General features: G+C 40.8%; 1 pseudogene; it reads left to right on the top strand.

The window, feature by feature from the left end:
- The first annotated feature begins 10,173 nt into the window (after positions 1-10,173).
- On the top strand, positions 10,174-10,901 carry LOC133764798 (kunitz-type protease inhibitor 2-like; annotated as a pseudogene).
- Positions 10,902-19,298: the final 8,397 nt, after the last annotated feature.

The raw sequence follows: 19,298 nt of genomic DNA on the forward strand, positions 1-19,298 counted from the left end.
TAAAGTAAATGGCCTCATGGGACTGGCACTGCGGTGCAGCAGGTTAATGCCCTGGCCTGAAGCACCGGCATCCCATATGGGCACCAGCTCAAGACCCAGCAGCTCTACTTCTGATCCAGCTCTCTGCAATGGCCTGGGAAAGCAGTGGAAGATAGCCCAAGTCCTTGGGCCCCTGCACCCACGTGGAAGACCTGGAAGAACTTCCTGGCTCCTGGCTTTAGATCAGTGCAGCTCCAGCCATTGTGGCCAATTGGGGAGTGAAGCATCAGATGGAAGACCTCTCTCTCTCTCTCTCTCTCTCTCTTTCTCTCTTTCTCTCTCTGCCTCTCCTCTTTATGTGTAACACTGACTTTCAAATAAATAAATAAACCTAAAAAAAGACAAAGTAAATAGCCTCAAAAATCCAGTCTCTCCAGTTACAGGACACAGAAAAGCTGAATGAATTGAAAAACAAGACCCATCTATTTTCTGCCTTCAAGAAACAGATCTCACCAACAAAGATACACACAGATGGAAGTGAAAAGATTCAAAAGACATCCCATGCTATCAGAAAGCATAAAAGAGCAGGTGTTGCCATAATATTATCAGACAAAATAAACTTAACACAAAAACTGTTTAAAAAGACAAAGAAGGGCAAGCATAATCATTAAGGTATCAACTCACAGGAAGGTGTGACTATAATAAATGTATATGTACCTAATTACAGAATTTTGGATATTTAAATTAAATGTTAATTAACTTAAAGGGTAGCATAGACATTAATATAATAGCAATGGGGGACCTCAATACCCCACTTTCATCAATAGACAATCTAAACAGAAAGTCAACAAAGAAAGAACAGAGTTAGTGAGCATTATGGACCAGCTTGACCTAACTGATATCTACAGAACTTTTCATCACACAAATGAAGACAATACCTCATATCAAACATATGGGATACAACAGAAGTAATGTTAAGAGGGAAGTTTATAGCAGTTGGTCCCTACATGAAGAAATTCAAAAGGTACCAAATATATGAGCTATTGATGCATCTCAAAGACCTAGAAAAACAATAATAAACCAAACTCAAATTAATAGAATTAAAGAAATAATAAACATTAGAGAATAAATTAAAAAACTGAAGCAAAAATCAATATTGATGACCAGTGGAAAAACAGAGTTTTTTTAAAACAGTATATATAAATGATACACTTTTTACCAAACTAACCAAAAAAAAAAGAGGGAGAAGACTCAAATTAATAAATTTAGAGATGAAAAAGGAAGTGAAACAACAGATACCACAGATAATTCATCAGGAATTAAAACAAAGAGCTATATGTAAACAAATTGGGAAACTCAGAACAAAATGGGTAGATTACTGGACAAATACAGTCTGCCAAAATTGAGTCATGAATATATAGAAACCCTAACCAGACCAAAAACCAAGATGGAGACTGAATCAATAGAGACACTCCCAACAAATAAAAGCCCAGGACCAGATGGCTTCACTGCTGAATTCTACCAGACATATAAAGAACTCCAATACTTCTCAAGCTGTTCAAAGCAACTAAAAGGAACTGAATCTTCCCAAATTCTTTCTATGCAGCCAGAATCACATTAATTCCTAAATCTGAAAAAGATACAACACAGATAGAGAACTACAGACCTATACCCCTGCTGAACATAGTTGCAAAAATCCTCAGCAATAGAGTAGCAAATTGAATCCAATAACATACAAAAAAGATGATTCACTGGACCAAGTGGGAATTATCCTTGGTATGCATGGACAGTTCAACATTTCACAAACCAATCAATGTGATTCATCACATTAATAAACTGAAAAACAAAAACCATATGATAATCTCAATAGATGCAGAGAAAGCATTTGATAAAATACAACACGCTTTCAGGATGAAAACCTTAAGCAAATTGGGTATAGACAAATCCTCTGCCAGGATCTTATTGAATGGAAAAATTGGGGAGCATCATCACTAAAATCCACAACCACACAAGAACTTCCACTCTCAAAACTGCTAAACAATATAGTCCTTAAATTTTAGTGAGAGCCAATAGGTAAGAAAAACAAGTCAAAAGTATAGAAATTGAAAAGAAACAATTCAAACTATTCCTATTTGTGGATTATATGATTCCATGTATAACCTGGAAGTTTGAGCCAGAACTACTAGGCAAAAAAAAGAAACCAAAGGGATAAAAATTATAAAGGAGTAATTCAAATTATCTGTACGTGTAGAAGGCATATTACAATATATTGGGGAACCAAAAGGCTCGAGTAAGAGACTATTGGAACCCATGAAAGAGTTATGTAAAATGGCAGGATATAAAGTGAACATACAAAAATCAATAGCCTTTGTATACACAGACAATACCGTGTCTGAGAGAGAACTTTTAAAATCAACCCCATTCACAGTAGCTATAAAAAGAATTAAATACCTTGCAATAAATTTAGCCAAAGATGTCAAAGTTCTCTAATGGAAAAAAAAATCATCTATATTAATGGACTGGAAGAATCACTATCATCAAAATGTCCATACTACTGAAAACAATTCACAGATTCCATGTGATTCCTATCAATATACGAATAACATTCTTTTCAGATCTAAAAAAAAGATGCTAAAATTCATATACCAACACAAGAGACCCTGAATAGCTAAAGCAATATAATATGATAGAAACAAAGTGGGAGGCCTCACAATACCAGATTTTTAAAAATCTTTTATATAAATTTCCAAAGTACAGCTTATGGATTACAATGGCTTCCCCCACATAACTTCCCTCCCACCTGCAACCCTCCCTTTTCCCGCTCTCTCTCCCCTTCCATTCACATCAAGATTCATTTTCAATTCTCTTTATATACAGAAAATCAGTTTAGTATATATAAAGTAGAGATTTCAACAGTTTGCCCTCACATAGCAACACAAAGTGAAAAATACTGTTGGAGTACTAGTTATAGCATTAAATCACAGTGTATAGCACATTAATGACAGAGATCCTACATGATATTTTTTTAAAAAATGATTAATTTTCTATGCAATTTACAATTTAACACCAAGTTTCTTTTTCATTTTCAATTATCTTTATATACGGGAGATCGATTCAGTATATAATTAGTAAAGATCTCATCAGTTTGCACCCACAGAGAAACACAAAGTGTAAAAATACTGTTTCAGTACTAGCTATAGCATTACTTCACAATGGACAACACATTAAGGACAGATCCCACATGGGACGTAAGTACACCATGACTCTTGATGTTGGTTTAACAATTTAACACTCTTGTTTATAGCGTCAGTAATCTCCCTAGGCTCTAGTCATGAGTTGCCAAGGCTATGGAAGCATTTAGGGTTCACCAACTTTGATCTGATTCCGACAGGGTCATAGTCAAAGTGGAAGTTCTCTCCTCCCTTCAGAGAAAGGTACCTCCTATTTTGATGGCCCTGTTCTTTCCACTGGGATCTCACTCGCAGAGATCTTTCAGTTAGGTCTTCTTTTTTTTTTCCCAGAGTGTCTTGGCTTTCCATGCCTAAAATACTCTCATAGGCTCTTCAGCCAGATCCAAATGCCTCAAGGGCTGATTCTGAGGCCAGAGTGCTATTGTGCTATTCAGGACATCTGCCATTCTATGAGTCTGCTGTGTCTCCCACTTTCCATGTTGGGTCGTTCTCTCCCTTTCTGATTTTATCAGTTAGTATTAGCAGATATTAGTCTTGATTGTATGATCCCTTTGACTCTTAGACCTATCAGTGTGATCAATTGTGAACTGAAATTGATCACATGGACTAGCGAGATGGCATTGGTACATGCCACCTTGATGGGATTGTATTGGAATCCCCTGGCACGTTTCTAACTCCATCGCTTGGGGCAACTCTGATTGAGCATGTCCCCAATTGTACATCTCTTCCCTCTCTTTTTCTCACTCTTATATTTAACCGGGATCACTTTTCAGTTAAAATTTAAACACCTAAGAATAATTGTGTGTTAATTACAGAGTTCAACCACTAGTACTAGAACAAAACAATACTAAAATGGACAAAGTATTACATTGTACAACAACAGTCAGCACAGGAGCTGATCAAGTTACTGTTTCTCATAGTGTCCATTTCACTTCCACAGGTTTTCCCTTTGGTGCTCAGTTAGTTGTCGCAGACCAGGGAGAACATATGCTATTTGTCTCTGTGGGACTGGCTTAATTCACTCAGCATGATGTTTTCTAGATTGCTCCATCTTGTTGCAATTGACCGGGTTTCATTGTTTTTGACTGCTGTATAGTATTCTATAGAGTACATGTCCCATAATTTCTTTATCCAGTCTACTGTTGATGGGCATTTGGGTTGGTTCCAGATCTTAGCTATTGTGAATTGAGCTGCAATAAACATTAATGTGCAGGTGGCTTTTTTATTAGCCAAATTAATTTCCTTTGGGTAAATTCCAAGGAGTGGGATGGCTGGGTTGAATGGTAGGGTTATATTCAGGTTTCTGAGGACTCTCCAGACTGACTTCCATAGTGGCTTAACCAGTTTGCATTCCCACCAACAGTGGGTTAGTGTCCCTTTTTCCCCACATCCTCTCCAGCATCTATTGTTGGCAGATTTCTGAATGTGAGCCATTCTAATCAGGATGAGGTGAAATCTCATTGTGGTTTTGATTTGCATTTCTCTGATGGCTAGTGATCTTGAACATTTTTTCATGTGCCTGTTGGCCATTTGGATTTCCTCTTTGGAAAGATGTCTGTCGAGGTCGTTGGCCCATCTCTTGAGTGGGTTGTTTGTTTTGATGTTGTGGAGTTTCTTGATTTCTTTATAGATTCTGGTTATCAACCCTTTATCTGTTGTGTAGTTTGCAAATATTTTTTCCCATTCTGTCGGTTTCCTATTCAGTTTCCTGACTGTTTCTTTTGAAGTACAGAAACTTCTCAATTTGATGCAATCCCAATAGTTAATTTTGACTTTGACTGCCTGTGCTCCTGGGGTCTTTTCCAAGAAGTCTTTGCCTGTACCTATATCTTGCAGGGTTTCTCCAATGCTCTCTAATAATTTGATGGTGTCGGGTCGTAGATTTAAGTCTTTAATCCATGTTGAGTGAATTTTTGTGTAAGGTGAAAGGTAGGGATCTTGCTTCATGATTCTGTACGTGGAAATCCAGTTTTCCCAGCACCATTTATTGAATACTGTCCTTACTCCAGGGATTGCTTTTGGATCCTTGATCAAATATGAGTTGGCTGTAGATGTTTGGATTGATTTCTGGTGTTTCTATTCTGTTCCATTGGTCTATCCATCTGTTTCTGTACCAGTACCATGCTGTTTTGATAACTACTGCCCCGTGGTATATCTTGAAATCTGCTATTGTGATGCCTGCAGCTTTGTTTGTGTTGTACAAGATTCCTTTAGCTACTCGAGGTCTCCTGTGCCTCCATATGAATTTCAGCATCATTTTTTCCAGATCTGAGAAGGTCTTCGGTATCTTGATTGGTATTGTATTGAATCTGTAAATTGCTTTTGGGAGAATGGACATTTTGATGATGTTGATTCTTCCAATCCATGAGCATGGAAGATTTTTCCTTTTTTTTTTGGTTTCTTTGTTTTTGTTTTGTTTTGTTTTTTGTTTTTGTTTTTGTTTTTTGTTTTTTGTTTTTGTTTTTTTTGACAGGCAGAGTGGACAGTGAGAGAGACAGAGAGAAAGGTCTTCCTTTGCCGTTGGTTCACCCTCCAATGGCCGCCGTGGTAGGCGCGCTGTGGCCGGCGCACCGCGCTGATCCGATGGCTGGAGCCAGGTGCTTATCCTGGTCTCTCATGGGGTGCAGGGCCCAAGCACTTGAGCCATCCTCCACTGCACTCCCTGGCCACAGCAGAGAGCTGGCCTGGAAGAGGGGCAACGGGGACAGGATCGGTGCCCCGACCGGGACTAGAACCCGGTGTGCCAGCGCCGCAAGGCGGAGGATTAGCCTAGTGAGCCGCGGCACCGGCCTGATTTTTCCATTTTTTGGTATCCTCTTCTATTTCTTTCTTTAAGGTTTTTTTTTTTTGACAGGCAGAGTGGACAGTGAGAGAGAGAGAGAGAGAAAGGTCTTCCTTTGCCGTTGGTTCACCCTCCAATGGCTGCTGCGGTAGCGTGCTACGGCCTGCGCACAGTGCTGATCCGATGGCAGAAGCCAGGTGCTTCTCCTGGTCTCCCATGGGGTGCAGGGCCCAAGCACTTGGACCATCCTCCACTGCACTCCCAGGCCACAGCAGAGAGCTGGCCTGGAAGATGGGCATCCGGGACAGGATCGGTGCCCCGACTGGGACTAGAACCCGGTGTGCCGGCGCAGCAAGGCGGAGGATTAGCCTGTCAAGCCACGGCGCCGGCCTAGGTTTTGTAATTTTCATCATAGAGATCTTTAACATCCTTGGTTAAGTTTATTCCAAGGTATTTGATTGTTTTTGTAGCTATTGTGAATGGGATTGATCTTAGAAGTTCTTCCTCAGCCATGGCATTGCCTGTGACAATACCAGATTTTAAGACATGCTACAGGGAAGTTATATTCAAAACAACCAGGTTGTGGCATAAACATAGATGTGTAGACCAATGGAACAGAATAGAAACTCCAGAAACTGGTCCATGCATCTACAACCAACTTAACTTTGACAATGGAACTAAAATCAATCCCTGGAGCAAGCGCAGTCTATTCAACAAATGAGGCTGGGAAAACTGGATTACCACATGCAGAAATAAGAAATGTAATCCTTACCTGACATCTTACATAAAAATACACTGAAAGCTGGTGCTAGGGCTCAATAGGCTAATCCTCCACCTGCGGTGCCAGCACACCAGGTTCTAGTCCCAGTTGGGGTGCAAGATTCTGTCCCAGTTTCTCCTCTTCCAGTCCAGCTCTCTTCTGGGCCCTGGAAGGCAGTGGAGGATGGCCCAAGTGCTTGGGCCCTGCAACCGCATGGGAGACCAGGAGGAAGCACCTGGCTCCTGGCTTTGGATCAGCGCGGTGCGCTGGCCACAGCGTGCCAGCCACAGCGGCCATTGGAGGGTGAACCAACGGAAAAGGAAGACCTTCCTCTCTCTCTCTCTCTGACTGTCCACTCTGCCTTTCAAAAAAAATCCACTGAAAATGGATCAAAGATCTAAGTCTATGACCCAATACCATCAAATCACTAGAGAATATTGGAAAAATCCTGTTCAACATTTTTATAGGCAAAGACTTCTTGGAAAAGATCCCAGAAGCATAGGCAAGCAAACTTCAAATTGAGAAATGGGATTACATCAAGCTGAGATGCTTCTGCATTGCAAAAGAAGCAGCGAAGTGAAGTGACAACTGACAGAATGGGAGAAAATATTAGTAAACTATGTATCTGATAAAGGGTTGATATCCAGAATCTATAAGTAGCTCAAGAAATTCTACAAAAACAAAACAAAGAACACAGTTATGACATAGGCAAAGGTCTTGAACAGGCATTTTTCAAGAACGAATACCAAATGGCCAACAGACATTTGAAAAAATGTTCAGGATCACTAGCCATTATGGAAATGCAAATCAAAATGATGATGCAGTTCCAACTCACCCCAATTAGAATGACTCTTTTACAGAAATCAATAACAACAACTGCTTCAGTGGACGTGAAGAAAAGGTATTCTAATTCACTGCTGGTGTTAATGTAAATTGACTGTAGAAGTCCATATGGAGATATTACAGAAATCTGAACATAGACCTACCATTTGCTCTGTCCATCCCACTCCTGAGAATTATCCAAAGCAAAAGAAAGAAATCATCATTTGAAAGTGCTATTTATACCCCCAAGTTCATTGCAGCTCAATTCATAATTGCTAACATATGTCCATCAACTGAAGACTGGATAAAGAAATTGTGGTATATATACACTAATGGAGTACTACTCAGCTGCAAACAAATGGAATCCTGTCTTTGCAATAAAATGGATGCAACTGGAAACCATTATACTTAGTGAAATAAGCAGCCCCAGAAAGAAAGATATCATATGATCAAGGATAGCTGATATAGTACCTAAATGGTAATGTATAGGACTGAAATTGACATTTTCAGGTTTGATGATTGTTTACAGTCTTGGTCTCTTCTGTTGAGGAAGTGTTTTTTTCTTCCTACTATTTGTTAAACTCTTTTACTTAGAGTAGGGTTAACCTTGTGGTAATTAAGTAAACTGAAAGTAGATCTTTGCAAAAATTAAGATTGGGAATGTTAGAGGTAGGAGGAAGAACAGTTGGAGTATGAGTGGGAACAAAGGAACTATCACTATGTTCCTAAATCTGTATATATGAAATACATCAAACTTCTGTAGCTTAAATAAAATTTTAAGGCATTGTGCAAACTTTTCATTCCATAACAGTCCTTTTATATTGGACTTGAAATGAAGTGGCTCTGGGTTACAACATGCCATTCCCCGTATGGCACTTTAAAGAATGAAGACATGCTTCTCATTCTAAAATATGCATTATGATTTAGCAGCCCTATTTGTATTTTTTTGCATATTTCTAAAAGTACTTTTTTTCCTCTCTTTTTTTTTTCTTTTTTGACAGGCAAAGTGGACAGTGAGAGTGAGAGACAGATAGAAAGGTCTTCCTTTTGCCGTTGGTTCACCCTCCAATGGCCACCACAGCCGGCGCGCTGCGGCCGGCGCACCGCACTGATCCGAAGGCAGGAGCCAGGTGCTTCTCCTGGTCTCCCATGGGGTGCAGGGCCCAAGAACTTGGGCCATCCTCCACTGCACACCCGGGCCATAGCAGAGAGCTGGCCTGGAAGAGGGGCAACCGGGACAGAATCCAGCGCCCCGACCGGGACTAGAACCCAGTGTGCCGGCGCCGCAAGGTGGAGGATTAGCCTATTGAGCTGCGGTGCCGGCCAAAAGTACTTTTAAAGGTGATTTTCCTTTAAAAATGTGTTGATTGGGTACCATATGGTGTGCTCCTCCAAACACTATTAGGTTAATTTAATGTCATAATCAATTATGATGTCATAAACCACCAATAGGATGCTAACATCAGTCATGTTATAAAAACCAGTGTGGTTTCATAACCAACATTATAGCCAGCTCCATGACTCACTTGGCTAATCCTCCGCCTGCGGCACTGGCACCATGGGTTCTAGTCCTGGGTTGGGACTCTGGGTACTAGTCCCGGTTGCTCTTCTTCCACTCCAGCTCTCTTCTGTGGTCTGGGGGAACAGTGGAGGATGGTCCAAGTGCTTGGGTCCCTGCATCTGCATGGGAGACCAGGAAGAAGTACCCAGCCCCTGTCTTTGGATCAGCGCAGTGCTGGCCGTAGCAGCCATTAAGACAGTGAACCAAAGGAAGGAAGACCTTTCTCTCTGTCTCTCAGTGTCTATAACTCTGTCTCTCTCTCTCTCTCACTGTCTAACTCTGCCTGGCAAAAAAAATAATAATAATAAAATAAACCAACATTATATCATAAAAACATTGTGATATATAATAAAGCTACCATTGGGACATCACAATAAATTATGATGTCACAACAATCATTGTGATGCCATAAAGCAGTACTATGATCTCATATATATATAAATTGCAGTGTCAAATCAATCATGGACTCATTAAAATTGTTACACTATAACCTATTATGCTGTCATAAACCACCATTTTGATTTCATAGTTAATTGTGATGTCATAAAAATGCAGTGCGATATCATAAAACTACCATTGTTATGTCATAATAATTTGTGATGTAGGGACGCTTTTGATGTCATAATTCATTGAGATGTAACAAACTGCCATTGTGACATCATAAGCCTAACAATGTAATGTCACAATCAATTGTGATGTCATAAACACCACTGTGAAGTCAAAATCTGTTGTGATGGCATAAATGATCACAGTGATTTCAAAATCAAGTATGAAGGCTTTGGCGCCCCCCGAGTGTCTGGGGCTGCGGCGCAATTCGGGACCAGGGAGGGTCGCGGGGTGTCGCTGGGCGCGAGCGCGGAGAGGGCCGAAGCGGTCCCGCGCGCTTTTCGGTTTCCAAGGTCCGAGAACGGGCCTTGCCAGAGGCGTGCCCACTCCGCGGACCCTCGAGGGGCGCCAGCACCTGAGCGCGCGGCCCTCCAGTGCGCGTGCGCGGACAGGGTCTTCGAGTACCTGATCGCGAGAGACCCCAACGTCGGCGGCTTGAGGCCTCGCCTGGGCGTCCCGGGTGGAGCCGGTCATGGCGCAGCTGTGTGGGCCGAGCCGCTGCTGGGCGCTCCTTGCCCCTGCTGGCATCGCTGCTGCTCTGCCGGGCCGAGGCGGCCGGCAGGGAGCGAAGCATCCACGGCTTGTGCCGCGCTTCGCAGGAGGTGGGGCTGCTGGGCCTCCATCCCCCGGTGGTGGTACACCGCCACTGCCGGGTCCTGCCAGCAGTTTGTGTACGGCGGCTGTGAGGAGTGTCTCGAGAGGTGCGCTGGCGTCACAGAAAATCCCAGTGATGAGGAGGCCACCAGCAGGAATGGAGCTGACGTCTCTGTCCCGAGTGTTTTCAGGAGGCAGAATTCGGACGAGGCCTCCGGTGATGGCTTCAGCTATGAAGAATACTGCGCTGCCAAGGCAGTCACCGGGCCCTGCCGTGCGGCCTTCCCGCTCTGGTACTTGGATGCCGAGAAGAACTCCTGCGACAGGTTCATCTACGGAGGCTGCCGTGGCAACAAGAACAGCTACCAGTCCCAGGAGGCGTGCATGGGCCGCTGCTTCGGCAAGCAGGTGTACCCTGCCCTGCCCACTGGAAGTAAAGTGGTGGTCCTGGCGGGGCAGTTCATCATGGTCCTGTTCCTCCTCCTGGGAGCCTCTGTGGTCTGCCTGATCCGGGTGGCGCGGAAGAGGCAGGAGCGCGCCCTCCGCACTGTCTGGAGCTCCGCGGACGACAAGGAGCAGCTGGTGAAGAGCACGGGCGTCCTGTGAGCGCCCGAGCTGGCGCCGGGCCGGACTGTGTGTCTGGATAGAGCAGTGGGGCGTGCTGTGCGGCGCGGCGCGCTCTGCGTGCTACTCGCCCGTGGCTCCGAGTCCCTGGCAGGCGGTCTGGCGGCGGCCAGTCTTGTCCTTGTCTTTCCTCCAGGGGTGGTGGCCTTTGCTCACGTTGAATCCCGTTGTCTCCTTTCCCATCACAGACGTGATGTTTTCATAGCTGCTTCCTTTGTGTGATTCATGTTTTTTAAGTAAGCAAAAGCTGAGGGTTTTTTTTTTATTAGGATTCTGAAAGGAAGAAAACAAATTTAATAAAAAGGGCCTATCCTTTTAAAATAAATTCCTTTCAACACGCAAAAAAAAAAAAATCAAGTATGAAATTAAAAAAATCAGTGTATCATAAACCACAATTTGTGGTAGATTTGCAATTCATAATCAATTGTGATGTCATAAGCCACTATTATTATGTTATATTCTATTGTGATGTCATAAACCCATTGTGATTTTTTGACAGGCAGAGTGGACAGTGAGAGAGAGAGAGAGATGGATAGAAAGGTCTTCCTTTGCCATTGGTTCATCCTCCAATGGCCGCCGCGGCCAGCGCACTGCAGCCGGCACATCGTGCTGATCTGAAGGCAGGAGCCAGGTGCTTCTCCAGGTCTCCCATGCGGGTGCAGGGCCCAAGCACTTGAGCCATCCTCCACTGCACTCCCTGGCCATAGCAGAGAGCTGGCCTGGAAGAGGGGCAACCGGGACAGAATCCGGTGCCCTGACCGGGACTAGAACCTGGTGTGCTGCCGACACAGGCAGAGGATTAGCCTATTGAGCCCGCAGCGCTCAATTGTGCTTTTATAAGCCAGTATTATGACATAAAATCAAGTCACCATTCTTATTTATTAATCAATTGTGAGGTTGAAAAATCAACTGAGATGTTATAAATCACGATTGTGTCATAAAACTATCATGGTGATGTCACGATCATTTATGAGATCATAAAAAACACTACAGGGGCCAGCGCTGTGGTGCAGTGGGTTAAAGCCCTGGCCTGAAGCACTGGCATCCCATATGGGTGCTGTTTCTAGTCCTACCTGTTCCTTTTCCAATCCAGCTCTCTGCTATGGCCTGGGATAGCAGTGGAAGATGTTCCAAGTCCTTGGGCCCCTGCACCCATGTGGGAGACCGTGAAGGAACTCCCTGCTCCTGGCTTCAGATCAGCTTAGCTCTGGCCATTGCAGCTATCTGGGGAGTGAACCAGCAAATGGAAGACCTGTCTCTCTACCGCTCTCTGTAACTCTCTGTCAAATAAATAAAATAAATCCTTTAAAAAAAACACTATAACATTATAAACAAGCATAATGGAGTCATAATCAATTATGATGTCATACACCATCATTGTGATCACAAAAACAATGACTAGAAGACTACTATTGTGAGGTCATAATCAATAGCAAAGCTTTAAAATCATTGTGGTATAGTACCATTGTGGTATAGTAATAAATTGTGATGTCATGAATAACTTTTGTGGTGTCAAAATTATCTTTGTGATGTTATAAAACTACCTCTGTGAAATCATTGAACCAATTGGGACATCATAAACTTACCATTGTGATATCATAATAAATTGTGGTGTTATGAACCTCCATGCAGTATCAAAATCTGATATTGCAATGATGTTAAAGCTATTCTTATGTAATAAACCAATATTCTGATGTCACAAATATTCTGTGGCATAATAAATTTTAATTCACTATCATCTTCATGTTATTGTCAATTATGATGTCATAAAATGATTGTGAAGGATAAATCTATTGTTGTGACATGTAAAATCTGTGATTTTATAAAACAGTTATTGTTATGATAAAAATCAATTGTGACATCAAAATCCCAGTGATATAATCAATCAGGATTTTTGATATATCACCATTATGACATCATAAACCAACCACTCTGATGTTATTATTAATTGCCCAGTCATAAAAGCCATTGTGATGTCATACATCCAGTGTTGTGACATCATAAACAATTGAGATGTCATAAGCCTCCATGGTAGTGATGTCACAAATAATTGGTAGTGAATTCGTAGATAAGTATTGAGATCATATAAAATGCATTGTACTGCGATAAACCTACCATTGTTATGTCATAATCAGTTGTGATGTCATAAAATACTTATGATTACATAAACCAACAATTCCTGTATCATAAACCTACCATTGTGACATTATGATCAATTATCATGTCATAAGCAACCCTAGTGATGTCATAATGATGACTGTGATCTCACAAAAATACCCTTGTAGTCCCATAATCAATTATGAAGTCATTGAAATAATTGGGACATCATAAACTTATCATTTTGACATCATAATTATTCATGATCCCATAAACTCTCATGATGTCATATTCAATTGTGAATTCATAAAGACTGTTGTGATGTCATAAATCTATAATTATGATGTCTTAATTACTATGTCATAAACCACCATTGCAATGGCATAATCAAATGTGATGTCATAAACCACAATATTGAAGTTATAATAAATTCTGATATTATGAAAACCATTTCCATGTCATATGCTATTATCCTACCATAAATATGTAATTGTGATGTCATAGACCAAACATTATGTAGTAAAGATGAAATGAATATCATTCTGATATCATAAAACTACCATCATGAGGTTATAATCAATTGGGATGTCATAAATGACACTGGCTGGACATGACATGAATTACCGTTGTGATGTCACCATCAACTGTGAAATCATGAACCAATATTTTGATATCCGAAAAAGGGACACTAACACACTGTTGGTGGGAATGCAAACTGGTTAAGCCACTATGGAAGTCAGTCTGGAGAGTCCTCAGAAACCTGAACATAACCCTACCATACAACCCAGCCATCCCACTCCTTGGAATTTACCCAAAGGAAATTAATTTGGCTAATAAAAAAGCCATCTGCACATTGATGTTTATTGCAGCTCAATTCACAATAGCTAAGACTTGGAACCAACCCAAATGCCCATCAACAGTAGACTGGATAAAGAAATTATGGGACATGTACTCCATAGAATACTATACAGCAGTAAGGAACAATGAAACCCAGTCATTTGCAACAAGATGGAGGGATCTGGAAAACATCATGCTGAGTGAATTAAGCCAGTCCCAAAGAGACAAATTTCATTTGTTTTCCCTGATCGGCGACAACTGAGCACCAAAGGGGAAACCTGTTGAAGTGAAATGGACACTATAGGAAACAATGATCTGATCAGCTCTTGTCCTGACTCTAGATGTACAATGTAATACTTTATCCTTTTTAGTATTTGTTGTTGTTGTTGTTGTTCTAGTACTAGTGGTTGAACTCTGTAAATAACACACAATTATTCTTAGGTGTTTAAATTTTAACTGAAAAGTGATCCCTGTTAAATTTCAGAGTGGAAAAAGAGAGGGAGGAGATGCACAATTTGGGACATGCTCAATCAGTCTTGCCCAAAATGATGGAGTTAGAAATGTGCCAGGGGATTCCAATACAATCCCATCAAGGTGGCATGTACCAACGCCATCTCACTAGTCCAAGTGATCAATTTCAGTTCACATTCGATGGCTTGGATAGGTCTAAGAATCAAAGGGATCACACAAACAAGACAAGTGTCTGCTAATACTAACTGATAGAATCAAAAAGGGAGAGAAAGATCCAACATGGGAAGTGGGATACACAGCAGACTCATAGAATGGCAGATGTCCTAAACAACACTCTGACCTCAGAATCAGCCCTTGAGGCATTCGGATCTGGCTGAAGAGCCCATGAGAGTATTGTAGGCATGGAAAGCCAAGATACCATGGAAAAGAAAAAAAGAAGAAGAGCTAAATGAAAGATCTCTGTGAGTGAGATCCCAGTGGAAAGAACGGGGCCATCAAAGAAGGAGGTACCTTTCTCTGAAGGGAGGAGAGAACTTCCACTTTGAATATGACCCTGTCTGAATAAAACCAAAGTCAGCGAACTCTAAAGGCTTCCATAGCCCTGGCAACTCATGACTAGAGCCTAGGGAGATTACTGACGCCATGAACAGGAGTGTCAAATTGTTAAGTCAGCATCAGGAGTCACTGTGTACTTACATCCCATGTGGGATCTGTCCTTAATGTGTTGTCTAATGTGCAGTGATGCTATAACTAGTACAGAAACAGTATTTTTACACTTTGTGTTTCTGCGTGGGTACAAACTGATGAGATCTTTACTAATTATATACTGAATCGATCTTCTGTATATAAAGATAATTGGAAATGAAAAAAAAAACCTGGTGTTAAATTGGAAATGGCATAGAAAATTAATTAATTTTAAAAAAATATTATGTAGTATCTCTGTCTTTAATGTGCTGTACACTCTTATTTAATGCTATAACTAGTACTCCAACAGTATTTTTTTTTTCACTTTGTGTTGCTATATGGGGGCAAACTGTTGAAATCGTTACCTAATATATACTAAACTGATCTTTTGTATATAAAGAGAATTGAAAATGAATCATGATGTGATAGGAAGGGGAGAGGGAGCGGGAAAGGGGAGGGTTGTGGGTGGGAGGAAAGTTTTGGGAGGGGGAAGCCATTGTAACCCATAAGCTGTACTTTGGAAATTTATATTCATTAAATAAAAGTTTTATAAAAAAATAAATAAATAAAATAATGTAAAATTGTAAAAAAAATATTTTGATATCCTAAGTTTCCATTGTGATGTCATAAGACTACAAATATGTTATAGTCAACTGTGATCTAATTAAAATCATTTTGATGTCAACAGATATCATGGCATGAAAAACCATGTTATACATGACAAATCTATAATTTTTATGTCATAATCAATTGTGATTTTATAAAAATCTTTGAAATTTCCTAATCAACTAGGATGTGAGAATCCATTATTGTTATATCACATATCTACCATGGTGATGTCATATCAATTCATAAAAATCATTGGGATGTTATATATCTACCAATCTGAAGTCATAATCAGTTTGTGTTGCCATAACCCACCATTGTGATATCGTTAGTAATTGTTATGCCATATAAACCGTTGGGATCTTGTATCAGTTGTGATGTCATAAATGACCATTGTCATGTTATAATCAATTAGATGTCATAAAATAAATTGTGATGGAATAAACCAATAATATGATGACACAGCATACTATTGTGTTGTCTCAAAACTACCATTGTTATGTTATAATCAATTGTTATGTCATAAAAATCTCTCGTGCTAGCTTAATCAACTGAGATACAAAAAGCAATCATTGTTATGTCATAAGCCAACCACTTGATGTCATAATCAATATGAAGTCTTCTTTTTAAGTTATGCAAGTTTCATATATTTGATGTATGCAGGTTTGGAACAAAGTGGGGCTTTCTCTCCTCCCACACACATTTCAAACCTTCCCCCCTTCCCAGGTTCCCATTCTTAATTTTTATGATGACCTATTATCAATTCACTTAGTGATCTTATAGTTAGCCTTACTCTAAGTAGAGTATTTCAGCAAATAGTGTAAAGATAAAGAAAACAAAACAAAATAAAACAAACTGAAGATTGTTGATAAGTGGAAGAAACCAGGTCTATAAACAATCATCCATTCTCCAAATGACTATCTTGCTTGAATACATTACATTTCAGGTATTCTGTTAGTAGCATCAGATCAGGGAAACCATATGGAATTTCTTTTTTGGGGGGACTTGCACATTTCACTAAGTATAATGGTATAAGTGGTGATCATCTTGTTGCAAAATAAAGGATTTCTTTTTTTTTTTTTTTTTGCTTTTACAGCTGAGTAGTAGTCCATAGTGCATATATACAATAATTTCTGTCTTTTTTTTTTTGACAGGCAGAGTGGATAGTGTGAGAGAGAGACAGAGAGAAAGGTCTTCCTTTTTGCCATTGGTTCACCCTCCAATGGCTGCCGCGGCCGGCGCATCGTGCTGATCCGAAGCCAGGAGCCAGGTGCTTCTCTGGTCTTCCATGCGGGTGCAGGGCCCAAGCACTTGGGCCATCCTCCACTGCCTTCCTGGGCCATAGCAGAGAGCTGGCCTGGAAGAGGGGCAACCGGGATAGAATCCGGCGCCCCAACCGGGACTAGAACCCGGTGTGCCTGCGCCACAAGGCAGAGGATTAGCCTGTTAAGCCACGGCGCCGGCCTACAATAATTTATTTATCCAGTGCCTAGCTGATAGACAGCTGGGTTGATTCCATATCTTAGCTCTTGTGAATTGAGCTGCAATGAACTTGGGGGTACAGGTATCTCTTTCATGTACTAATTTTTTGGTTTGGTTAAATTGTCAGGCGTGGAATGGCAGCATAATATGGAAGGTCTATACTCAGGTTTCTGAGTTATCTCCATACTGCCTTCCACAGTGGTTGCACCAGTTTACATTCCCATGAGCAGTGGATCAGAGTACCTTTTTTTGCCATATCCTTGCCAGCAATTGTTGATTATTGTTTTCTATATGAGAGCCATTCTAACTGGAGTGAGACAAAACCTCATTGTGGTATTGATTTGCATTTCCCTGATGGCTGTGAACCTGAGCATTTCCCCAACTGTCTGTTTCCCATATAAATTTCCTCTCTTGAAAAACACCTGTGTATGTTCCTTGTCCATTTCTTTATTGGATTGTTTATTTTATTGTTGTTGAATTCCTTGAGCTCTTTATATATTCTGGATGTTAACCCCTTATCAGTTGTACAGTTTGCAAATATTTTCTCCCATTCTGTCAACTGCCTCTTCATTTTGCTGAGTGCTTCTTTGCAGGGCATAAGCTTTTCAGCTAGATTAATCCTATTTGTTGATTTTGGTTTTGATTGCCTGTGCTTCTGGGGTCTATCCAAGAGGTCTTTGCCTATGCCAATGACTTGCAGAGTTTCTTCATTGTTCAATAATAATTTGATGAAATTGGGTCATAGATTTAATTCCTTTATACATTTTTGTGTAGGGCATAAAGTAGGGATCCAATTTCCTACTTCGGCACTTGGAGGTCCAGTTTTTCCAGCATCATTTGTTAAAGAGACTATCCCTGTACATGGATTGATTTTGCTATTTTATTAAACATAATAACATCACAGCTTCCTGTAGACACATGGATTGAATTTGGGAGTTTCTATTCTGTCCCATTAATCTATATGTCTGTTTTTGTGCCAGTACCAGGCTATTTTGATTATCCTTTAGTTTGTTTTGAAATCAGGATTGTAATGCCTCTAGCTTTGTTTTTGTTGTACAAGATTGCTTTAGCTATCCAGGGTCTCTGGTGTTTCCATATGAATTCTAGCATCATTTTTTTCTGGGCCTGAAAAGAATATTGAAATTTTGATTGATATCGTATTGAACCTCTAAATTGATTTTGTAAGTATGGATATTTTGGTGATGTTGATTCTACCAATGCATGAATGTGGGAGATTTTTCCATTTTTAATGTCTTCTTCTATTTCTTTCTTTAGTGTTTTATAATTTTCATCATACTAATCTTTGAATTCCTTGGTTAAGTTTATTCCAAGACATTTGATGAATTTGATTCTTTATGGAGCTACTGTGAATGGCACTGATCTCATAAGTTCTTTTTCAGCCATGGCATTGTCTGTGCATACAAAGGCTTTTGAGTTTTCTGTGTTGATTTTATATAGCACCACTTTACCAACTCTTTTATGAGTTCCAATAGTGTGAGTGAAGATTTTTGGATCTTCTAAGTATAGGATCATGTCATCTGCAAATAAGAATAACTTGAGTTCCTCTTTTCTAATTTCTACCCCTTTGATTTTTTTTTTCTTGCCTGATGGCTGTAATTAAAACCTCCAGAACTATATTAAATAACAATAGTGAAGGCCAGAGCAGTGGCTCACTAGGCTAATCCTCTGCCTGCAGTGCTGGCTCCCCGGGTTCTAGTCCCGGTTGGGGCACTGGATTCTGTCCGGGTTGCTCCTCTTCCAGTTCAGCTCTCTGCTGTGGCCCAGGAAGGCAGTGGAGGATGGCCCAAGTCCTTGGGCCCTGCACCCACATGGGAGACCAGGAGAAGCACCTGGCTCCTGGCTTCGGATCAGCACGGTATGCCGGCCTCAGCGGCCATTGGGGGGTGAACCAATGGCAAAGGAAGACCTTTCTCTCTGTCTCTCTCACTGTCTAACTCTGCCAGCAAAAGAAAAAAAAAAAATAAAGTCGACATCCTTTTCTGGTGTCAGTTCTGGGGAGTGGGATGTTGACAGCTTTTCTCCATTCAGTAGGCTGCTTGTCATGGGTTTGTCTTATGTTGCCTTGATTGTGCTGAAAAATGTTCCTTCTATACCCATTATCCTTGAGGTTTTCATCATAAAAGATGTTGTATTTTATCAAATGCTTTCTCTGAAGTTATTGATATTATCATATGATTTTTA

The sequence above is a fragment of the Lepus europaeus genome, chromosome 7 (assembly GCF_033115175.1).
Source record: "Lepus europaeus isolate LE1 chromosome 7, mLepTim1.pri, whole genome shotgun sequence".
Lineage (NCBI taxonomy): Eukaryota > Metazoa > Chordata > Mammalia > Lagomorpha > Leporidae > Lepus > Lepus europaeus.